Source organism: Schistocerca nitens, chromosome 1 (genome assembly GCF_023898315.1).
Source record: "Schistocerca nitens isolate TAMUIC-IGC-003100 chromosome 1, iqSchNite1.1, whole genome shotgun sequence".
NCBI classification, from domain to species: domain Eukaryota; kingdom Metazoa; phylum Arthropoda; class Insecta; order Orthoptera; family Acrididae; genus Schistocerca; species Schistocerca nitens.
The window spans coordinates 17,705,848-17,728,972 of NC_064614.1; the positions used below are offsets into that span (position 1 = coordinate 17,705,848).

Sequence of the window (23,125 nt, forward strand, 5' to 3'; positions counted from 1 at the left end):
CATATGAGCAATGGGATTAGTCGCACACATTTTTGACTCATTAAAGAAACAGTGTCCTATAGCTCAAGAGTATGATAGGCACCTGAGTTGTAGCTATTCACAATGCTGCACAGGCTCCTTCTTGGAATCCAGGGTAGGCACTTTTCATTTATTTCAGAATTCTGACTTCTCTCTAGAAAATATTAAATTTTTACAAAATGTGCCAAGAGCGAAGGAAAATAATGCAGATTTAGCAACTTTAAGTTTAATTGACTCGCAAGGTGTTCATGGGATATTATCTCAAGAAACCGCCTTTAAAGAATCGAACTCCCATCCATAAATCAGCTTCAAAAGTCTGATTACTTTACAAATGAGTTATCGATAACACAGTAAATGTTTAACTTTAGGCATGTAAGCGAGAATAAAGTTCAGGAAAGGTTTGAAATTAGGCATAAGTTTGTTGGAAGTCGCTAAGTGCTCTCATTATGAAACAGTGGATGAATATAAACTGGGCAATTTGTGCTCTAATTTTAAGCTAAAGTTAGTTTTTCATGGATTTCAATATTTATTAAGTCACATCTCATGAACTATTGGTGGAAATACGGAAGCGTCCGATCCCACCCGTCTGCTTTGACCCATGACGTCACAAATATGGCGGAAACAAAAACAAACACACACACTTTCCACAAGAAGCCTAATGACACTAACGGGACAAGCGCGGGAAATGGGGTGTTTTGGGTGGGGGGCAAACTAAATATAAACAAATTTAGACGCCTTGCGTAGCTACAACGTGTAAGTGAACACAGCCATGCATGAATACCCACCCACCTCCCCAGGGGTCGCAACCCCCGCAACCCATAGAAGATAAAGATGCTTCAGTAGCTGATTAGTGTTTTTTGTCTTTTAAAAAAAATCTCACGGGATAGAACGAACAGATCAGAAAGATAAATATAATAAACTAAAACAGAAATTGGAGGAAACATAATTAAAATAACTGTTTTTAAATTTAAAAAAAAATCTCACGAGATAGAACGAACAGATCAGAAAAGTAAATAAAATAAAACAGAACTGGAGACAGCCACACTCAAACCAAACTCCGCGCCGTCATGACGTCACACACGACAACACCCTTACGTCACGGGTCAAAGCCGACGCGTGGGATCGGACGCTTTTGTCGACCCCTATTGGTCATACAAATTACCTTGTAATAAGCACATTTTTATCTACAGTCCTACCTGAATATTGTGTGTAAAATTCAAAACCAATAATAAAATACTTCTTGCGGTATACGTTTTTTGCTTCTCCTGAACACTTTACTTTCTGTGAAATAGAAAAGTTGTTCCTCGTGAAACATCAATAATACAGTATTTCACCCTCTGTCGCAAAATTAATGGTAGTTGCTCCCCATGTAAATCCTGGGTATAGTCTTGAAGAGAATAGGTCTACCATGCACCTTAACAAGCACATATTCCAGTATGCAGTTCAACAGTGGCGGTAAAATTGGGATACGTGTGTTTGCTTCCAAGATGACCACTTTGGAAATAAGTAAGACCTAAATAAGATTTAAGAATTGTAATCAATATATTTTGAAAGCTGTTCGATACCACCTTGAACATTTCTATAGGATTTTTTGAATGAGTCTCAGCTGGCATCTACTTCCCCTAGAACTAATTTTATTTGGTTGTTACACTTCATATCGCTCCAATGGTTACTTCTAGACGTTTTACATTTGTTAGCGTTTCCAGTGACTTAACAAATGGCTCTGAGCACTATGGGACTTAACATATATGGTCATCAGTCCCCTAGAACTTAGAACTACTTAAACCTAACTAACCTAAGGACATCACACAACACCCAGTCATCACGAGGCAGAGAAAATCCCTGACCCCGCCGGGAATCGAACTCGGGCGCGGGAAGCGAGAACGCTACCGCACGACCACGAGCTGCGGACAGTGACTTAGCAGCAATAGTATTATCGCACAGCACAGTAACAGCAGCTGAACAATTTGAAAGCTTCAGTTTTTGCTTACTTGTTACAGGAAAGTACTGGATGCCGATTGCTCCCATTTAGTGAAAGCATCAGGTAAGTTTCAGAGTTGCGAAGCCTTTGCAATAGTTCATTTGTTTATAGTCCTTGAAAGTTTTGCATGCTCTTTGTATTGAAGGACATTAAAGGTTTTCGACATAACGGTTGGGAGACGGACCTATGAAACTGCTCCGCTATACATACAGCACATTACTGTGTGTACGACAGTTTTGTTTGAATAACACTACATTGTTATAGGCTTATACATCCGTGTTAATAAAGGGTGCCCCAGAAATGTTTTGACAGACTTCGAGATGTTTAGAGGGTGTCTTGAGGAACAAATTGAGGACAGGAACCTGTGTCTGGAAACACAGTGTTGCTTGTCATTGTGTTATCACGACTGATTGCCACAATCGCCAGTGGAGAAAATAAAGCTAGCTGCTGTGTATACAGGCCTTGTCTCCTATGAATGCGATGCTCTGTTGCATAGGTGGATGACGGATTTGGACATGGGTTGTATACAGAAAAACATTGAGGATTTTAGAGGATTCCTGGAGAAAAATAAACTGCGGATGGAAACTTGTGTCTGAAACTGGCATCCACCAAGCCAAAGGAGTATTGCATTCATTGGATACAAGGGCTTACTATGTGGCAGTTATCTTTCTTTCCTCCTCTGGCAATTGTGGCAGATAGTCATGATCACTGAATAACAAACAACATTGCGAGACGTTCCGACTATAGTCCGTCAGCATGCAGTTCAAAACCATGTTTACTGCCGAGAGGTGCCCTAGTGGCAGGCAACGCCACCTATAACTGCGACGCTCTGTAGCGTCATTGAATAACATTTCGGGGCACAGGTTCCTGTCCTCGATTTGTTCCTCAAGACACCCTCTACAACCCCTTGACGTATGTTGCAACATTTCCGGGACACCCTGTATGATGCTGACAAGAGCCATGTAGCGCGCGTATATGTTTCGTCAACCATCGCCAAAATTCTTCAAATGAATAATACTCAGAAATTGACAGCAGTTTTTTCAGTGAGAAAGCTCTTAGCTTCTTTGAAATCATTTGCTCATGGGAAACTTTGGCCCTCCTATTTTACTTCTTGGCGTTTATGATTTTGCGCCGGTAGTGACTAAGACCCAAATCAAACCATTTTATCATCAGACACAGCAAATAATGAATAAACGGCCGGTCCGCTTTATCGTAACTTTGCGGAAAGGACGTTTCTTGAGTCAGCACAATCGCCATAACGGTCACCTGTCCGTAAACAGCAAGCAAAATTTCTGTTGTTTCAGAAATTGTCGGATAATTCTGTTGCTCCTACTGTATTTGCCGTTTAATGGCGACGACATGATATTGCAGCTGTTTTTTTTTTTCTTTACGTAATACGCAAATTAGAAAAAGTGCGTAAGACATGCCTGCAGCAGCGCAATTTGTGTTACTGACGCCCAGGGAAAATTTCGAAATTGTGGTCGCCCCCCCCCCCCCTTCGTCACCCCTTATCAACAATTTTCCTTTATTACAGTAATCCTCAACTCTGCTTAGCCCCAACACTTACATTACCACGCAGTAGCAGGTACATATTTGAATAATTATTTTTTTGTGGCGAAATTTAAAACATGGAAAAACGCAGTCCACAGTTTCATTGGTAACAACAATGTCGCGGTTTCGTATCAGCGCACAATCCGCTGCAGAGTGAAAATATGATTCAGGAAATATCCCAGTTGGTTTTGCTTTGTTTCAGCGCCGATACTGAAAGCCGAAAAAAAAAAAGCTAAACAACAATCACAAAATCTACTCCCGCGTCCGGCCATCCTGATTTAGGTTTTCCGTGCTTTCCCTGAATCGCTCCAGGCAAATGCCGGGATGGTTCCTTTGAAAGGAACTTCCTTCCCCGTCCTTCTCTAATCCGATGAGACCGATGACCTCGCTGTTTGGTCTCTTCCCCCAAACAACCTAACCCAGCCAACCCAACAAAATCTACTGCTGATGTGGCATAACGAGAGTCGTTCCATCTGGTATCCGACAACAAGACATAGCTCTCCGTACCACGATTTTGTCCCACACATCTTCACCCCCTTTCCATTTTTGCAAGCTTCAATCTATTCCTTTCTCTTCTTCTTCCTCCTCCCCTCCTCCACCCTCCCTTCTACCCCCTTTTTGCCCTTCCTTATTATTATTATTATTATTTCGCCCCTCACGATACTGCACCCCCCCCCCCCCCCATCGGCTCCCAGGGCATGCGGTGCGGCCTTGCTGCTGCTCGCTTTACTGTTACGCCACTTCATTCAAGGAATACGGAAGCACATCGATGAACATAAATGCAGATGCCGGCCAATCCTGCACGTTCCGCCGTTGTATTTGACCACGAACGGTGCCTGTGCAGTCTCCTCAACACGTAGCAAGTGTCAGTCCCGGTCCGAACAGTGCAGTGATTAAGTTGTAACTGCATTATGTCGGAGAGAATTCGAACGTGGGCAAATTATTGGTGCTCGTATGGTGCGTGCTTCCGTTACCATTCGAGCTGAAGTGATTGGTGTTTCACGAGGCACTGTATTAAAGATCTATACCGCATATAGGGAAAGTGGAAAAATATCATCCGCTAAGTCACAACGCGGAAGAAAGTGTGTGTTGAGTGATCGTGACAGATGGACACTGAAGAGGATTGTGACGAAAAATAAGAGGACGACAGCTGTGAAAATCACTGTAGAAATGAATGTCGCATTCGGGAACCCTGTCAGCACCAAAACGACACGAAGGGAGCTCCATAAACAGAGAAATGCAGGGCGAGTTGGAATTCCAAAACTACTCATCATATGCAAAGTCCCGTAGCAGGAAAACGTGATGCCGAAACCATGAAAACCTTCACTATGAAACAATGGATGAAAGTCATTTGGTCGTATGAGTCTTGTTTCACACTGTTTCGTGATGATTGGTGCAGCCGTATAGTGGTTCCCGCTGACCCCCATAGTTACTCTGCAATGTGTAATTACTGCCAAGGATTATGTAACGATTTTGGCTGATGAGGTACATCCCATGTGTAAGCATACTGTCATATCGCTGGCTTGGTTGAGGAGTATCTTTGCGGGCAGCGCGTTAGCTGAGTCGAGCACGGGAGACGGAAATGTGTTGTGTTGTGGGTAGGTCTGCATGTGAGAGGCATTGCTAGTATGGAAGTTGAAGTGTTGCTACAAGTGCTATTACAGTAAAGTGATGAAATATGGAATGATTCAGAGGAAAGTGCGTCAAGAAGTAATTTTAAAAAAATGAGCAGTACCGCCGATAACGTATTTGCGTATCCTCTCGTTACGTGTCGTACCGTACTGTATCAATCATCCGCGCCGTGTATGGTCTCTCAGAATGAACTAATGTGAATCAGCAAATATTAGTTACCATAAAAGAGTGCAACAAGTTCCAGTGTCTTGTAGCGAGCGTGAGGACGTGCGTTCGATCATCGCGTTTCCGCATTATCAACAATCAGCCGCGCCGCGACGGTTATGCGCACGCTCGTACAAGTGAGAAATGATAACTGAAAAAGTAACTTTACGAACAGTGTTATAACATTACTAGTGTCAAGGAGGACTGGTACTAAAAGAAATCTGTGTATGCGTGGCGAACGTAAGACCTTTCGTTCGATTATTCGGCTTTCGCACCATCAACAATCATCCGCGCCGTGTTCGGTTACGCGTACGCTCGTCCAAGTGATTTTATGGACAGATAATCATCTAGAAGTTGGCATCAAAACTTATGACTTAGAATGTAAGCAGGGCAACCTGCGATTTTCTTTCATCGTCTCAGAATATAGTGGTTCATACCAGACGTAGGACAGTGCCGTGCTTGACCTGAGTGGCTCCCCTAAACCCGCTTGCGTATTTAGATGTATAATTCAGGCAAGCCAGCAGCAGTGTGGAGCAGGACAATACGACCGCCGCGGGATTATCTGGTACGTGGTGTGGACAGGGCGCACGGTCCAAACGACAACCGGTTGAAGGGACACCCCCGCCATTTGTACCCCCGGGCACGTGGTACAATGTTTGTTCCCCAGTGGTTATGCCGTGTTCCAAGACGACAGGACACCTTTTCACACAGCTCGCTTCGTCCAGGACTGGTTTTGTCAGTACGAGGATAAATAGTAGCATCTCTACTGGTCACCACAACCACCAGACCGCAGTATAATTGATACTTTGTGGCGTACTTTGGAGGTAAGAGTGCGTGATCGTTGTCCATCTACTCTGCAGGAAGATCGGTATTAGGTTCCTTTGAAAAACATACGAAACGACTGGACGCTATTTTCGATGCCAACGGTTTTCCTACGCCTTATTAGACGTGGCATGTCTCGTGTTTTTGGTATTTCCATGTTTTCCTTTAATTCCAGTATGAGCGCTGCTATTCCAGATGCAACTTGCCGTGCGAGTGCTGAGGCGAGTAGCCGGGGCTCTGTGTGTCTGTCTGATCGGGTAGACGGGCAGGCAGCAGCACGCTCCCGGATTTCCGGGGCAGCCAGTGTGAATGAATCTGGACCCGTCCTCCAGGCGACCTCGAGAACCCAAAAGGCCATCGGCGTACAAAAGCCGCACTGCAGCACGGGGGGCAGGTCGCGGCTGGCCCAGCAGGACAGTGGGCTGGGTGGAGACAAGAGTCTTGCACACCTCGCCCAGCCCAGAAGGCCGCTAGCAGCCGCTGGGAGAGGCCCACATCACGCCGTGGCGAGCTAAGCTGGAGATACTGGGGTCGCCACAGAAGCAGGTAAGAGCGCTAGCTGCTGTACGCAACACGTGTTCATGGGAAGCAGCCTGTGTGCTGCGAACAAACTTCCTGGCACAGAAAGACTGGAAGTAAGGTGGTAATTCTCTTGTCCACTGATCATTTTACAGTCTATTGGGTAAATCAGCAATTCGAAATTAAAACATGTTTCACAAACGTTTCTTCATTAACACAATACATATAAGCGTATAAATCAGTGCTATACATACATAAATAAATTCAGTCAAATGTAACTGATGTTACAATCATTTACATATTCCTCGGCCTTCTTTATAAAAACAAAGTCGATGGTCATAAGCGTGAACAGAAAACTAGAGTATAAGAATAGAACCGTAACTCTCCCCACCTCTCTCTGCTCCCCCCTTTCTCTTACAAGAACTCATCCACATACTTTGCCGTGATCTACAAACACAGTTAGGATCATGTGATAAGTTGTACATCATATATATGCATATATAAAGGAGACTGACATTGTCACGTACATTTTGTAAATAATTCTTAACGCTTATTGCATGAAAGGTGGCGGAGTGCCTTTATTATAAAAACGGCGTCATGAATGATTGCCTATACTAATAGAGGTTGGAACGCCAGTGGAGATGAAACGGCAGGCAGAACTCATGCTCTGGGTGGAAGGCCAGCACACACAGGAAGTAGCTAGACGGACGTCGTGGTACCTGAGCTCTGGAGCACAACAGGGTAACGGCTGTCCGCTATTGTAGTATGGGCCGGAAAGATAACCGGATAAGACTTCCGAACGCTGAAAATCTTGGACGCAGGTGACAGGAACGAAGAAGCGGCACCTCGGAAACCGCGCAGGCTGGCTTATATCCAAGGATTTTTACTCAGAAGCGTACCATTGTACGAGTATAGGTTTTTCCTCGCAAACTTTCCGCACTGGACGACAAAAGACTAAAATATGGTTGGTCGGCGTTCGGAAGAATCTGTAGAGAGGGAGAATATTCGGGAATATGATTCGTTTTCGGAATTACGATGGTGGGGAGCCAAGCCTTGCTGGGAAGCCAGCGCTGGAGAGACGAGGTCTTCCGTTGTGAGCACCCGTGTGTGACAGTCAAAAAAATGGTTCAAATGGCTCTGAGCACTACGGGACTTAACTTCTGAGGTCATCAGTCCCCTAGAACTTAGAACTACTTAAACCTAACTAACCTAAGGACATCACACACGTCCAGGCCCGAGGCAGGATTCGAACCTGCGATCGCGCGGTTCCAGACTGTAGCGTCTAGAACCGCTCGGTCACTCCAGCCGGCGTGTGACAGTCGCTGTATATCAGCCTTTGTTGGTACAGGCGGACTTGCTCTCTTTGCTCTCAGTAGAGTTTATAGTTACAACAGTTAGGAACTGTACTGTTGCGAACCTATACGATTCTTGACTTCACCTCCGGGTTGGAAGTCGTCGTTGAGTACGCAGCGTTCAGTAATTGGGAGCACTTCCACTGCCTATACTTACAAGGAGACTTCTCTGAACTCCGACCTTGTGGTTGGGAGTTCCCGTTTCTCGTCTGTAGACACAGACAGGAGAAGACAGTATTAGAGTATATTAGTCAGAGGACCGCCTTCTGCCGTCCTAGTGTTTGAAAGAGTTTATTTGTGGCCGGAGTTCTTCCATCGTCGCAGACGAGTACGAGAACCAGCACGCCGACGCACCGGACGCAGTACATACGGTGATATCGCAAATTGCTTCGGCTTATTCGGGCTATGACAGCTAAACAGCTGTAATCACGCTAGTTTATTTCCACTGAGGTTCCACACCATCGTGGATCATCTTTGAAACTAGTGTCTTCTAATTTTTGGTACGTAGATTCCCTGTTATTGATATTAGATGGCTCTGAGCACTATGGGACTCAACTGCTGTGGTCATTAGTCCCCTAGAACTTAGAACTACTTAAACCTAACTAACCTGAGGACATCACACACATCCATGCCCGAGGCAGGATTCGAACCTGCGACCGTAGCAGTCCCGCGGTTCCGGACTGCAGCGCCAGAACCGCTAGACCACCGCGGCCGGCATGATATTAGACCGCGCAGTCATAATAAGGGGCAGAGTTGAGCAATTGATCAGTAGTTTGACTTAGGAAATGTAAACTTTGTTAATACAAAGAGTTTGTTTTTAACCTACAATAAATATATAAGCAGGAACAACGTTTATCATTTAGTAGGATTAGTTGCCTTCATCATTCATTTATGTTTAGATTGTCATTTATAGAATTAAGAGATCCAAGATCTGCTTCAAGAGGTTGTCAGACAGGTCCAAATCTTCATTTTAGCGTTTATTGTTTTCCGTTGCGCACATTCATTTTACACCCGCCTGGAGTAGCATCCCACTGGGCCTCTATGTCACTGATACACGTGACAGATAAATTACGTCGTTACATGTCCAAAACTTTGCAATTAACTTACTAAATAAACCCTCGATAATGTCAAACAAGTCAGAAAAACAAAAATACGTAACATGAATTCGGAATGAATTTTCATTCTACGACGGAGTGTGCGTTGATGTGAAACTTTCTGACTGATTAAAACTCTTTGCCGGCCTGGGACTCGAACCTCGGATCTTCGCCTGAGATAGGAGGTTTGGGAGGTAGGAGATAAGGTATTAGCGAAAGAAAAGCTGAGAGGCTAGGGCGGGTCATGAATCTTCCTTGGACAGCTTATGTAACATGTATTTAGAAAGTAACTGATATTCCGATGTTCCTTCGCAGAACATAAGTAAAATAGTCGTAAATGATGTGGAATAAGTAAAAAAATTGACAGATACTTTCATTTGCTAACGAATAAAAAATTTTACTTGCATTAATGAATGAACTTGAAGGCAGAATAAGATGTTGTTACTGGAGATTCCAGTGATGAACGTTTAAAGAGATGATAAATTTATCAGCATGTTCCAAGGATCATAACTGCATCCTCAATATGGCGCGGAAGGACTCAGTTTTACGATTATGGTGCATACACTCTCACTGAGAGATATGGCAAAACGCTGACAGTTAACACGATTGTTTAACGTTTTTTTTCATCAGACTATGATTTATGCTTCCCCCAGATCACTCAAGGGATTTGCACACACATTCCGACAACTGGTTAATGTGATCAGTATGGGGTGTGACCACCTCTGGCAGCAATACAGGCCTGACAACGACGGGGCATGCATTTTCCGTTTCCAAGAAAACATCAACCACCAGTGCTCAATGAGACCGAGCAATATCGTCCATCAGTACAAAGTCTGGGCACACAGCACATCGCAACAACCGGACATGAGGTCCCAAGATCTCGCCACGATACCTCACAGCAGTTAAACCTTACCGCTTCACCCATAAAATTTCATCAACAGGTGTTCGTGTGGTCAACATAATCCCCGCCCACATCATTAGGGATCCTCCTCGATATGGGTGCCCCAAATCGTGTTTCATGTTCCCTCCAGATGCGAATCCATCGCCAATCACTCTCCAGGTCAAATCGGGACTAATATGTGAAGAGAATATTGGCCCACTGTTCGACCGCCCACGTGGCATGTCGGCGACTCCACTCTAGACGTCCCCTTCTGGGAAGAGGCGTCAGAGGTACACATACAACAGGTTTCCGACAGTAAAGGCCACCCTCCTGAAGCCTTCTGTACATCGTTTTGCCTCGATACAACACGTCAGGCGGATGCTGCGAGGTCAGATGCCAGCTGTCGTGCAGTACTACGGCAGCACTGTGCTCCTACACGTGGTCGGTCCTGCCCTGGTTTGGGGGTACAGTATCGGTCTCTATAAATTGTCTCCACATCCGAGAAATAACAGGACGATTCACATTAAGCCACTGGGCCACACCAGTGCGCCACTGTCCTGCTTCCGTTCTTCTTACGGCCGTTCCCGCAGACAATGTCCGCCCCGATAGCGCCGGCACGGTAGCTCAGCCTGTTCTGTCACAGGGATTGCTGCCCTCTGTAATAAACAAACTGAGTTAATGGATCAACGATAAACTTGAACAACCGTCATGGGACGTCCGCCCCCAACAAAAACACAAATAATAAAATAAAAAAATTAAAATAAAAAAAAAACAGCCCAATGGTCAGCGCGACGGACTGCCGACCTAAATGGCCCGGGTTCGATTCCCGGCTGGGTCGGGGATTTTCTTCGCTCAGGAACTGTGTGTTGTGTTGTCTTCACCATCATTTCATCCCCATCCCGCGCGCAGGTCGCCCAATATGGCGTCGAATGTAGTAAGACCTGCACCAAGACGGTTGGACCTGCCCCGTACGGGGCCTCCCGGCCAATGACGCCAAAAGCTCATTTCATTTTTACCGCAGAGAATGTGGTATGCGTTTTTTCTGTGCCGTACTGACTGACTGACTGTGTAGGTGTCGTGACGTCGTCGTTGTCTCGGTTGTCCGTTGAACGGAATGCCATCTTCCGTGCAGGACACTATAGTACGAACATCTGTTGACCGTTTGTATGATTATTCCTGAATTAGACACAGAATGGGAAAATGGCGGTTTGTTGCTTTAATTTTGGATATGTTGCTGGGTGCTGTTTATATTTTTGTTTGTACTTTGCGCTTTGCCCTCAACCTAACGCTCCGTTCCGCTGTCTTGACTACAAACTCCTCTCAGAGCGACAAAAACTATGTTTTCGCTTCCGAAACAGGGTAGTCAGCTACGGATCTAGTCCGCGCCACTAATTAACGGGCGCTATTGTTCAGGATGGTAGGTCTAGTTGCACGAAAGAGGTCTGTTAAAATAAGTTGGTTCATCAACCGACGAAACCACTGCTGGGCCTCATTAAGTCACATAACATTCTCCCTACACGTAAGGTGCTAATAATCCACGCACTTGCTCCGATTTTACATGGTTTGCGTAAGGAATTGTTCACATCGCGGCACAATAAAGGGTTCCAGTATTCAGCAGAAGTAACCGAGACGTAAATCTTTTTATAATAATCATTCGATGCTTTGATCAATCATTTTCTACCTTCTGACAATCTTTCCAGCTCTACATAACTACTACAATCAAACTGCTGTATATAGTCTGTTTTGCATATTTTCGTCTTGATCAGCCCTACTCTTTTTTCCTTCTACCTGCTGCTTTCAGAGCCAAGATCCTTGATGCCATAGCAAACGTCCCGTTAACCCGCCCCTTTCAACAAAACGGGATGATGGACCTAAATTTAAAAAGTGTAAATGGTCGTGTAATCAAGTGGTAACCTTATCACGGTATGTTACAATAGATTTAATTTTGTTATTCAAAAGTGGTTAATTCCGCAAGTGGGATTCTGAACTAAAGAGAATGAATTAAATTCATTGTCCAACTCAAAATCAATAAAACTGCACTCATACAGTCGCTCTGCACATTTGATCAAATTCGAAAAACAGGAAAAGAAAATTAAATGAACATTATTCTCTGATATCACATATAGTTCTCACAAGCCTCTGTGGAATGTCGCTCTTCAATCATACAGATCCCGCTGCCATAAAAATCACAAGTTTGGATTTCTGAAAACTTGCGGCGAAGCTTGTAATGAGACATCATTTTTTTGTGCAAAATACTGCTCTAAAATTCACATTTTTAAATAACAATTTTTTATAATCAAAACAATAAAATCAAAAGATTTAATAAGAATAACGTAGCAATATCACTTTGCCCCCTTAGTTCTGCTCGAAACATATCGACAAGTCAATAGTCTTCATGACTATGACGTCATGTTTTCAGCCGCTGCCAGTTGCAACGTTCGAACAGTTGCATTGTAGCTGCTCGGTGAACGTGTGTTCCGTTATAATTAATAAGGCATTTAGCGATGAATGACGGTGAAGATATTCTTGGCCTATCGGGATCACGCACAATTCAACTGCCCCAGGAGCAGAGGAAAAACAAAAAACGGTATGAGACACGGAGTTAAATCCTTGATAAATGCTTTCAGTGCCATTTGGCATCGATCACAACATCGGAACGAAGCTTAACTTGTCATGGGTGCACACACACACACACACACACACACACACACACACACACCCAGTAACTTGCTCCACGCCCTCGCCCATCCCACCACGCTTGTCACCTATTGTCGCGTTCATTGGTGCGGCGCAGCAGCAAATTCTATTTACGTTGTGATGTAATGCACGTGAAGTATTTAAAATCTAAAGCGCCTACTTGTTCCAGTGAGTTCAAAAAATGATTCCCAGAGAGACGCCGGAACGCCTTTCCGGCCCAAATAAAGCCCGGTCACAAGTGCACAGCATCAACGTTGCTGTTTAACAACTATGCTTTGCACCCAGAAATGCACTCCAGTCGAAACACACGGAGGCGCCTAACCAATGGTACTCGCGTAGTATTGTAAGCAAAGCAGCCGTCAGATTTGCGTAAGGCGCCTGATGCGGTTCTTGAGCAACAAGAGCAAAGCAAACTTACGATTTCCTCTGTTCATCATAAGAATAAACCTGATCTAAACAAACACAAAAGTGATGACTGGTCAGAAGCCGTAGCACACGTACACTGGTGTTACGCTCTTGGAAGTAGGTCCTAGTTATGTCTTAAATATCTTGTTACTAAGTTACGTTAAATAAAACTTTAATATATTCTAATGCATTAACAGCGATCACGTTCTCTTAATCACGGCTTAGCTCTGAAGTTTCTTCCCAAAATCGTGTACAGTCGCAGTCTCTGTACGGTTGTGCTCTTATTGTCGCGCTGTTAATACGCAGCATGAAAATTGCTGAGGCTGCTTCCTGCTCCGGAGTGGAACACACGAGTTGAAAAGGTTAAACAGTGCCGAGAAATAGGTTATCCTTAATATTTTTAACAAATTTACAAAAAAAACGGCTTTGAAGTTTTCCGAGGGATTCTACACTACTGGCCATTAAAATTGCTACACCACCAAGATTACGTGCTACAGATGCGAAATTTAACCGACAGGAAGAAGATGCTGTGATGTGCAAATGATTAGCTTTTCAGAGCATTCACACAAGGTTAAGCAGTGCCGAGAAATAGGTTATCCTTAATATTTTTAACAAATTTACAAAAACAAATCGGCTTTGAGGTGTTCCGAGGGATTCTACACAACTGGCCATTAAAATTGCTACACCACGAAGATGACGTGCTACAGATGAGAAATTTAACCGACAGGAAGAAGATGCTGTGATATGCAAATGATCAGCTTTACAGAGCATTCACACAAGTTTGGCGCCGGTGGCGACACCTACAATGTTTTGAAATGAGTAAAGTTTCCATCCGATTTCTCATACACAAACAGCAGTTGACCGGCCGTTGCCTCGTGAAACGTTGTTGTGATGCCTCGTGTAAGGAGGAGAAATGCGTACCAACACGTTTCCGACTTTGATAAAGGTCGGATTGTAGCCCATCGCGATTGTGGTTTATCGTATCGCGACATTGCTGCTCGCGTTGGTCGAGATCCAATGACTGTTAGCAGAATATGTAATCGGTAGGTTCAGGAGGGTAATACGGAATGCCGTGCTGGATCCCAACGGCCTCGTATCACTAGCAGTCGATATGACAGGCATCTTATCCGCATGGCTGTAACGGATCGTACAGCCACGTCTCGATCCCTGAATGAACAGATGGGGACGTTTGCAAGACAACAACCATCTGCACGAACAGTTCTACGACGTTTGCAGCAGCATGGACTATCAGCTCGGAGACCGTGGCTGCGGTTACCCTTGACGCTGCATCACAGACAGGAGCGCCTGCGATGGTGTACTCAACGACGAACCTGGGTGCACGAATGGCAAAATGTCATTTTTTCGGCTGAATCCAGGTTTTGTTTACAGCATCATGATGGTCGCATCCGTGTTTGGCGACATCGCGGTGAATGCACATTGGAAGCGTGTATATGTCATCGCCATACTGGCGTATCACCCGGCGTGATGGTATGGGGTGCCGTTGGTTACACGTCTCGGTCACCTCTTGTTGGCATTGACGGCTCTTCGAACAGTGGACGTTACATTTCAGATGTGTTACGACCCGTGGCTCTACCCTTCATTCGATCCCTGCGAAACCCTACATTTCAGCAGGATAATGCACGACCGGATGTTGCAGGTCCTGTAGGGATACAGAAAATGTTCGACTGCTGCCCTGACCAGCACATTCTCCAGATCTCTCACCAACTGAAAACGTCTGGTCAATGGTGGCCGAGCAATTGGCTCGTCACAATACACCAGTCACTATTCTTGATGAACTGTGGTATCGTGTTGAAGCTGCATGGGCAGCTGTACCTTTACACGCCATCCAAGCTCCTTTTGGCTTAATGCCCAGGCGTATCAAGGCCGTTATTACGGCGAGAGGTGGTTGCCCTGGGTACTGATTTCTCAGGATCTATGCACCCAAATAGCATGAAAATGTAATCACATGTCAGTTCTAGCATAATATATTTGTCCATTGAATACCGGTTTACCATCTGCATTTCTTCTTGGTGTAGCAATTTTAATGGCCAGTAGTGTATTTGATACAGCTGAAATATTTATATATACTAGATGTATAGCGGAATCGGTAGCGTAGTAGATTGATAACCTGGTGCAGTTCAGGGAGCGTTGTTTCAAGTTTAGCCTTGGTCATCCCTTTTTTTCCGTTCAATTTGAAATACCTACATCTCGCAATTGTAAAATTCGTCATTTTTAAGAATAATGCACGTCTTCTTGTTTCTAATTACTATTGCACACGAAATTCCTGTTTTCATTTCAAACATAAATTCTTAATTATCGATATTTTATGAAAGATGGTTAATAAAGGTTGGTTAAATTAAGAACATATAACAATTTAATTTTTAGAAAAAAAATATAAAAACACATATGCTTTATTTGGACTACGTCCATTGTTTTATACCACAGATGTAGTCTCAAACAAACCAGAGTGATAAGTGTCGTAGGAACATGAAAAACAATCATTTTCACAGCATCGAGCACACCATACACATGCTGCATTTTTACATTTGCCACTGTACTATTACATAATAAACCGAACAGAACTGATCTGGAGCCAAGATAGGGGACTTGTGCGAGAAATAACAAGACTGTTAAGCTGCCACAAGTACTGGGAACTAACGCACGCAGCTTTTTCACATGTCACTGCCGAACGCTGGCGGAATATACACTCCTGGAAATTGAAATAAGAACACCGTGAATTCATTGTCCCAGGAAGGGGAAACTTTATTGACACATTCCTGGGGTCAGATACATCACATGATCACACTGACAGAACCACAGGCACATAGACGCAGGCAACAGAGCATGCACAATGTCGGCACTAGTACAGTGTATATCCACCTTTCGCAGCAATGCAGGCTGCTATTCTCCCATGGAGACGATCGTAGAGATGCTGGATGTAGTCCTGTGGAACGGCTTGCCATGCCATTTCCACCTGGCGCCTCAGTTGGACCAGCGTTCGTGCTGGACGTGCAGACCGCGTGAGACGACGCTTCATCCAGTCCCAAACATGCTCAATGGGGGACAGATCCGGAGATCTTGCTGGCCAGGGTAGTTGATTTACACCTTCTAGAGCACGTTGGGTGGCACGGGATACATGCGGACGTGCAGTGTCCTGTTGGAACAGCAAGTTCCCTTGCCGGTCTAGGAATGGTAGAACGATGGGTTCGATGACGGTTTGGATGCACCGTGCACTATTCAGTGTCCCCTCGACGATCACCAGTGGTGTACGGCCAGTGTAGGAGATCGCTCCCCACACCATGATGCCGGGTGTTGGCCCTGTGTGCCTCGGTCGTATGCAGTCCTGATTGTGGCGCTCACCTGCACGGCGCCAAACACGCATACGACCATCATTGGCACCAAGGCAGAAGCGACTCTCATCGCTGAAGACGACACGTCTCCATTCGTCCCTCCATTCACGCCTGTCGCGACACCACTGGAGGCGGGCTGCACGATGTTGGGGCGTGAGCGGAAGACGGCCTAACGGTGTGCGGGACCGTAGCCAAGCTTCATGGAGACGGTTGCGAATGGTCCTCGCCGATACCCCAGGAGCAACAGTGTCCCTAATTTGCTGGGAAGTGGCGGTGCGGTCCCCTACGGCACTGCGTAGGATCCTACGGTCTTGGCGTGCATCCGTGCGTCGCTGCGGTCCGGTCCCAGGTCGACGGGCACGTGCACCTTCCGCCGACCACTGGCGACAACATCGATGTACTGTGGAGACCTCACGCCCCACGTGTTGAGCAATTCGGCGGTACGTCCACCCGGCCTCCCGCATGCCCACTATACGCCCTCGCTCAAAGTCCGTCAACTGCACATACGGTTCACGTCCACGCTGTCGCGGCATGCTACCAGTGTTGAAGACTGCGATGGAGCTCCGTATGCCACGGCAAACTGGCTGACACTGACGGCGGCGGTGCACAAATGCTGCGCAGCTAGCGCCATTCGACGGCCAACACCGCGGTTCCTGGTGTGTCCGCTGTGCCGTGCGTGTGATCATTGCTTGTACAGCCCTCTCGCAGTGTCCGGAGCAAGTATGGTGGGTCTGACACACCGGTGTCAATGTGTTCTTTTTTCCATTTCCAGGAGTGTAGAACGGCATGTCATAAAAGAAGAGGAGAAAATGCGACGCCTAGATGGCTTCGTGGATTCTGTTGTTGACAGACTCGTTATCAATGCAGCAGCTGACAGTTGCAGAACTGAAATGCATTTCTCGGATTCGGATATGGAAGGAGTGAATACCTTCAGTCGCACAATGCGCTGAAATCCCTTTACACATAGCTCGTTCGGAAAAATTACTCTGTGTTATAGTTAGGTATTTTCATCACTCTTGTTTGCAATTAGAATAACAAGTTGGGTGAGAGAGAGAGCATTTTATGCTTCCTGTCTGGTCACCTAAGAAGCGTGCGGTAGTGCTGGAGTTTTAACCATGTATTATTTCGTTCTCATCAAAAATTAAATGACGTTCGAAGCTATTTTGTTTCTCTGCTCAACTAACTGCAACTGCTCTCATCATTGCAGGTTAGTTGGATCAGCTGGCAGACAAGTGCTGTCCAAGTTAAATGCATCGGTATAGCAATTGTCCCGCATTATCACTCGGTCTCTGTGCGTATAACACGGCATGAAACGTATCCTTATGATCGTACTTGATTATACTAGACACCGCTTGGCTTCCGCTCCACGTAAAACAAAATCCAATGAGAGTCAAGCAAACGCGGAAGTATACATGGTGTAATGTTTTCTTCAGGTTTATTCTTATACTGAACACACTAGATTCAGGAGCGCGCCGTATAACGGCCGCTTGCAGTTTATCCGCTTCAGATTTTAACTTATTTATTACAAGAGAAATCAGATCGTGTTCGACACAGCAAATGCACTGAATGAATGGGACAACGTGTGACTACTATTTTACACATCAACAGAAAATTGTAGAGACGGATGTGCAGCAGAAGGTATTGTTGCGGCGACAGTATTGTTGTCTAAGACAATATAACAACAGGAACAAAAAAAATGGTTCAAATGGCTCTGAGCACTATGCGACTTAACTTCTGAGGTCATCAGTCGCCTAGAACTTAGAACTAATTAAACCTAACGAACCTAAGGACATCACACACATCCATGCCCGAAGCAGGATTCGAACCTGCGACCGTAGCGGTCGCTCGGCTCCAGACTGTAGCGCCTAGAACCGCAGGCCACGCCGGCCGGCCCAACAGGAACACTTTTCTGTTTGAAGAGAAAGCTTATAACACACAACATTTAGAATTGAGAGCCTAATCTTGTTTAGAAGTCTGTTTCAAAAAACTCAGTTTTGGCTGCACCTCACCTCGTTGCAGAATTCTGAGATGGTGTAGCGACGATGACGCGCCATACTGGTATTCGACATTCTGTGTTGAATAAAACGTCTCCAGATCTGTTTTATATATGCGACTGCTGTACTGTCGCAATTGCCGTCAGAAGCTTGGTGTCGTGGGATTGAAGATCCTGAGTGTGCAAAATTTGAAAACTAAGGGGTGACTTACAGAGTTTGTTTGTCTACAAGATGTACTCACGCATTGTTTCACCAGCGACGCCCCGACATGCGTCCTTGCACAAGGGAAAACTTAACAGCGCACAGTACACAGTTTCCTCAATAGTAATCGCTGTCCCGCAGTTGACATTGTTAGGAGCACATACTAATTTAAATGTCTTATTCGTGTCCTGAATGCCAACCGCCAGTCATGTCGTCACAATAGCGATCAGTCACTGATCCTACACTCGATTGTTCAGTTCCGACTGTCGAAACAGGCTCTCTTACAACAAAGATGCTTAAAACTACATTAAACATATTTTATGTTCAGACATGTATTTAATGTACTGACATTTATTAGTAAATATAATGAAGAGAACAAAGTAACAAAAGGAGAAAAATACGTGCTCCTAGAGCTTTACATCGTCCCTCTAGCATGGATTTTCCATAGACTCCTGTCTTCCATGGACACGTTTCTATAATTGTTCTTCTTCATATTTCTTCATTTTGTACTTTATCCGAACATTTTTAACATTCTTCGATGGCAATTCATTATTTTTAGATGCATACAGTTCTTGATCCCAGATTTCCGATGTTCCAGGTTCCACTTACGTAGACTGCTACGCTCAAAATGCACACTTCTCCATATCAGTATCTGACAGCCTTAGACTTACCGTTCTAAGGAATGCGTTCTTGGCCTGTACCAGTCTACTTCTGATATCTTCATTGGTTCGGCCTACCTCTGTAATCCTTGCTTCCTACATATGACGACTTTTTTCACTTTTTCCATGTTGCTTCGTGATGTCAAGGATGTAATTGTTCTTCCTACCACTATTAATCAGGCAGTAGAGGGTCAAGTGGGTAAAAAGACGAGGGCTAGTAGAAATCCTTGGGTAACAGAAGAAATATTGAATTTAACTGATGAAAGGAGAAAACATAAAAATACAGTAAATGAAGCAGGCGAAAAGGAATACAAACGTCTCAAAAATGAGATCGACAGGAAGTGCAAAATGGCTAAGCAGGGATGGCTAGAGGATAAATGTAAGGATGTAGAGGCTTATCTCACTAGGGGTAAGATAGATACTGCCTACAGGAAAATTAAAGAGACCTTTGGAGAAAAGAGAACCACTTGTATGAATATCAAGAGCTCAGATGGAAAACCCAGTTCTAAGCAAAGAAGGGAAAGCAGAAAGGTGGAAGGAGTATATAGAGGGTTTAACAAGGGCGATGTACTTGCGGACAATATTATGGAAATGGAAGAGGATGTAGATGAAGACGAAATGGGAGATAAGATACTGCGTGAAGAGTTTGACAGAGCACTGAAAGACCTGAGTCGAAACAAGGCCCCGGGAGTAGACAACATTCCATTAGAACTACTGACGGCCTTGGGAGAGCCAGTCCTGACAAAACTCTACCATCTGGTGAGCAAGATGTATGAGACAGGCGAAATACCCTAAGACTTCAAGAAGAATATAATAATTCCAATCCCAAAGAAAGCAGGTGTTGACAGATGTGAAAATAACCGAACTATCAGTTTAATAAGTCACGGCTGCAAAATACTAACGCGAATTCTTTTCAGACGAATGGAAAAACTAGTAGAAGCCGACCTTGGGGAAGATCAGTTTGGATTCCGGAGAAATATTGGAACACGTGAGGCAATACTGACCCTACGGCTTATCTTAGAAGCTAGATTAAGGAAAGGTAAACCTACGTTTCTAGCATTTGTAGACTTAGAGAAAGCTTTTGACAATGTTGACTGGAATACTCTCTTTCAAATTTTGAAGGTGGCAGGGGTAAAATATAGGGAGCGAAAGGCTATTTACAATTTGTATAGAAACCAAATGGCAGTTATAAGAGTTGAGGGGCATGAAAGGGAAGCAGTGGTTGGGAAGGGAGTGAGACAGGGTTGTAGCCTCTCCCCGATGTTATTCAATCTGTATATTGAGCAAGCAGTGAAGGAAAGAAAAGAAAAATTCGGAGTAGGTATTAAAATCCATGGAGAAGAAATAAAAACTTTGAGGTTCGCCGATGACATTGTAATTCTGTCAGAGACAGCAAAGGACTTGGAAGAGCAGTTGAACGGAATGGATAGTGTCTTGAAGGGAGGATATAAGATGAACATCAACAAAAGCAAAACGAGGATAATGGAATGTAGTCGAATTAAGTCGGGTGATGTTGAGGGTATTAGATTAGGAAATGAGACACTTAAAGTAGTAAAGGAGTTTTGCTATTTGGGGAGCAAAATAACTGATGATGGTCGAAGTAGAGAGGATATAAAATGTAGACTGGTAATGGGAAGGAAAGCGTTTGTGAAGAAGAGAAATTTGTTAACATCGAGTATAGATTTAAGTGTCAGGGAGTCGTTTCTGAAAGTATTTGTATGGAGTGTAGCCATGTATCGACGTAAATAGTTTAGATAAGAAGAGAATAGAAGCTTTCGAAATGTGGTGCTACAGAAGAATGCTGAAGATTAGATGGGTAGATCACATAACTAATGGGGAGTTGTTGAACAGGATTGGGGAGAAGAGAAGTTTGTGCACAACTTGACCAGAAGAAGGGATCGGTTGGTAGGACATGTTCTGAGGCATCAAGGGATCACCGATTTAGTATTGGAGGGCAGCGTGGAGGGTAAAAATCGTAGAGGGAGACCAAGAGATGAATACACGAAGCAGATTCAGAAGGATGTAGGTTGCAGTAGGTACTGGGAGATGAAGAAGCTTGCACAGGCTAGAGCAGCATGGAGAGCTGCATAAAACCAGTCTCAGGACTGAAGACAACAACAACAACTATTCATTACATTCGTCATTGCTTTGTTTATCCTTAAGCCACGTTCTGTGCTCAGTATTATTTTCATTTCTTTGAGTATGCCTTATAATATTTATCACATATTACCAGGACTGTGTTGTCTCTACTGGTTCGTGTTCCTCCTGCGGTCTATTTCTTCTTCTGATTTTTTTTCTTTCTTCATTGTCTTTTTGAGGCACTAGTCGAACAACAGTTGCATCCCTGACTGACATCTCTCTTAACACCAACTTGCCTCTCGCTTCTCCTTCCACTTTTATTAATCCCGCTTGAGTTTTGTTTATGATGTAGATTATTCTTCTGTTCCCGTACTTCACTCTTAGTCACCTAAGAGATGTGAACATCTTACTACACCCTGTACTGTCGAATACTATCTCTAGGTCCACAAACGCTAGGAAGGTACACTGACAGTCCTTCGGGACTGAATTTGAGCCCAGAGCCTTTGGAGCACGAATCATACATGGCTCTAAGCACTATGGAACTTAACATCGGGCCGGCCGAAGTGGCCGTGCGGTTAAAGGCGCTGCAGTCTGGAACCGCAAGACCGCTACGGTCGCAGGTTCGAATCCTGCCTCGGGCATGGATGTTTGTGATGTCCTTAGGTTAGTTAGGTTTAACTAGTTCTAAGTTCCAGGGGACTAATGACCTCAGCAGTTGAGTCCCATAGTGCTCAGAGCCATTTTTTGAACTTAACATCGGAGGTCATCAGTCCCGTAGACTTAGAACTACGTAAACCTAACTAACCTAAGGACATTACACACATCCATTCCTGAGGCAGTATTCGAATCTGCGACCGTAGCAGCCGCGTGGTTCCGAACTGAAGCGCCTAGACCCGCTCGGCCCCAGCGGCCGGCGCACGAATCATATATTTACTGCTTCGTAATAAGAGTTTATTTCCGTCCAAACCTTTAAGAAGTAGGGGCTAAGTAAAAGTGCATGTTCTTTGGCCGAGTGAAAGCCGTTTCATTTCACCTAAATTTCTCGTTAGACATGTAACGCACTTACTGCTGCTCATGGATGACTGGTGCCAGAGACGGCTATAAAAAAAACCTGTAACGCATAAACAGGTTGTTAGTGCGCGAGTCGTTACCCCACAAACTGGTTAACGACCCTGTAAGTGTGTCACAGAATACTTACGCCTGGCATGTTAGCTTCCCTGTTTACGTTACAAAAATCAATATAACGTCCGCTTAGAGAAACTCTTTTTGGTGTGTACCAATAAATAACATCCACGCCCACATGATTACCCTGAATTAAGTCGTAAGTATTTGTCAGAGTATACATGCAACTGTTGCATTGCAACCACTGACTATTTCTCAACTATTCAACTCTCGAATAGCACGTGCATAAATCAGCGTCCCAGTCTTTCCATGTTAGCTCTGATTTCTCTTGTTTTATCCTAGTGGTCATTTCTCCTTATCCACGTAGGAGTAAACAGAATTCGGAGGAGTAAGTTGGTGACTGAAAGTTAGTGAAAAGGTCTCGCCAGAACGAAGTACGCCATTGCCATCCCAGCTCGCTTACAGTGGTGAACAAAAATATAAAACCACCACAGACACAACACATTACCATGCCTAATACGACGCAGGAAAACCGTTGGCTTGCAAAACACGTTACAGGCGTCCC

At 44.6% G+C, this 23,125-nt stretch overlaps 1 protein-coding gene across 1 annotated transcript in view; it reads right to left on the reverse strand.

The window, feature by feature from the left end:
• The window catches only part of LOC126240620 (heparan-alpha-glucosaminide N-acetyltransferase-like), a 349,296-nt gene that overhangs the window by 126,790 nt on the left and 199,381 nt on the right, over nucleotides 1-23,125 (reverse strand). The window lies entirely within an intron of this gene.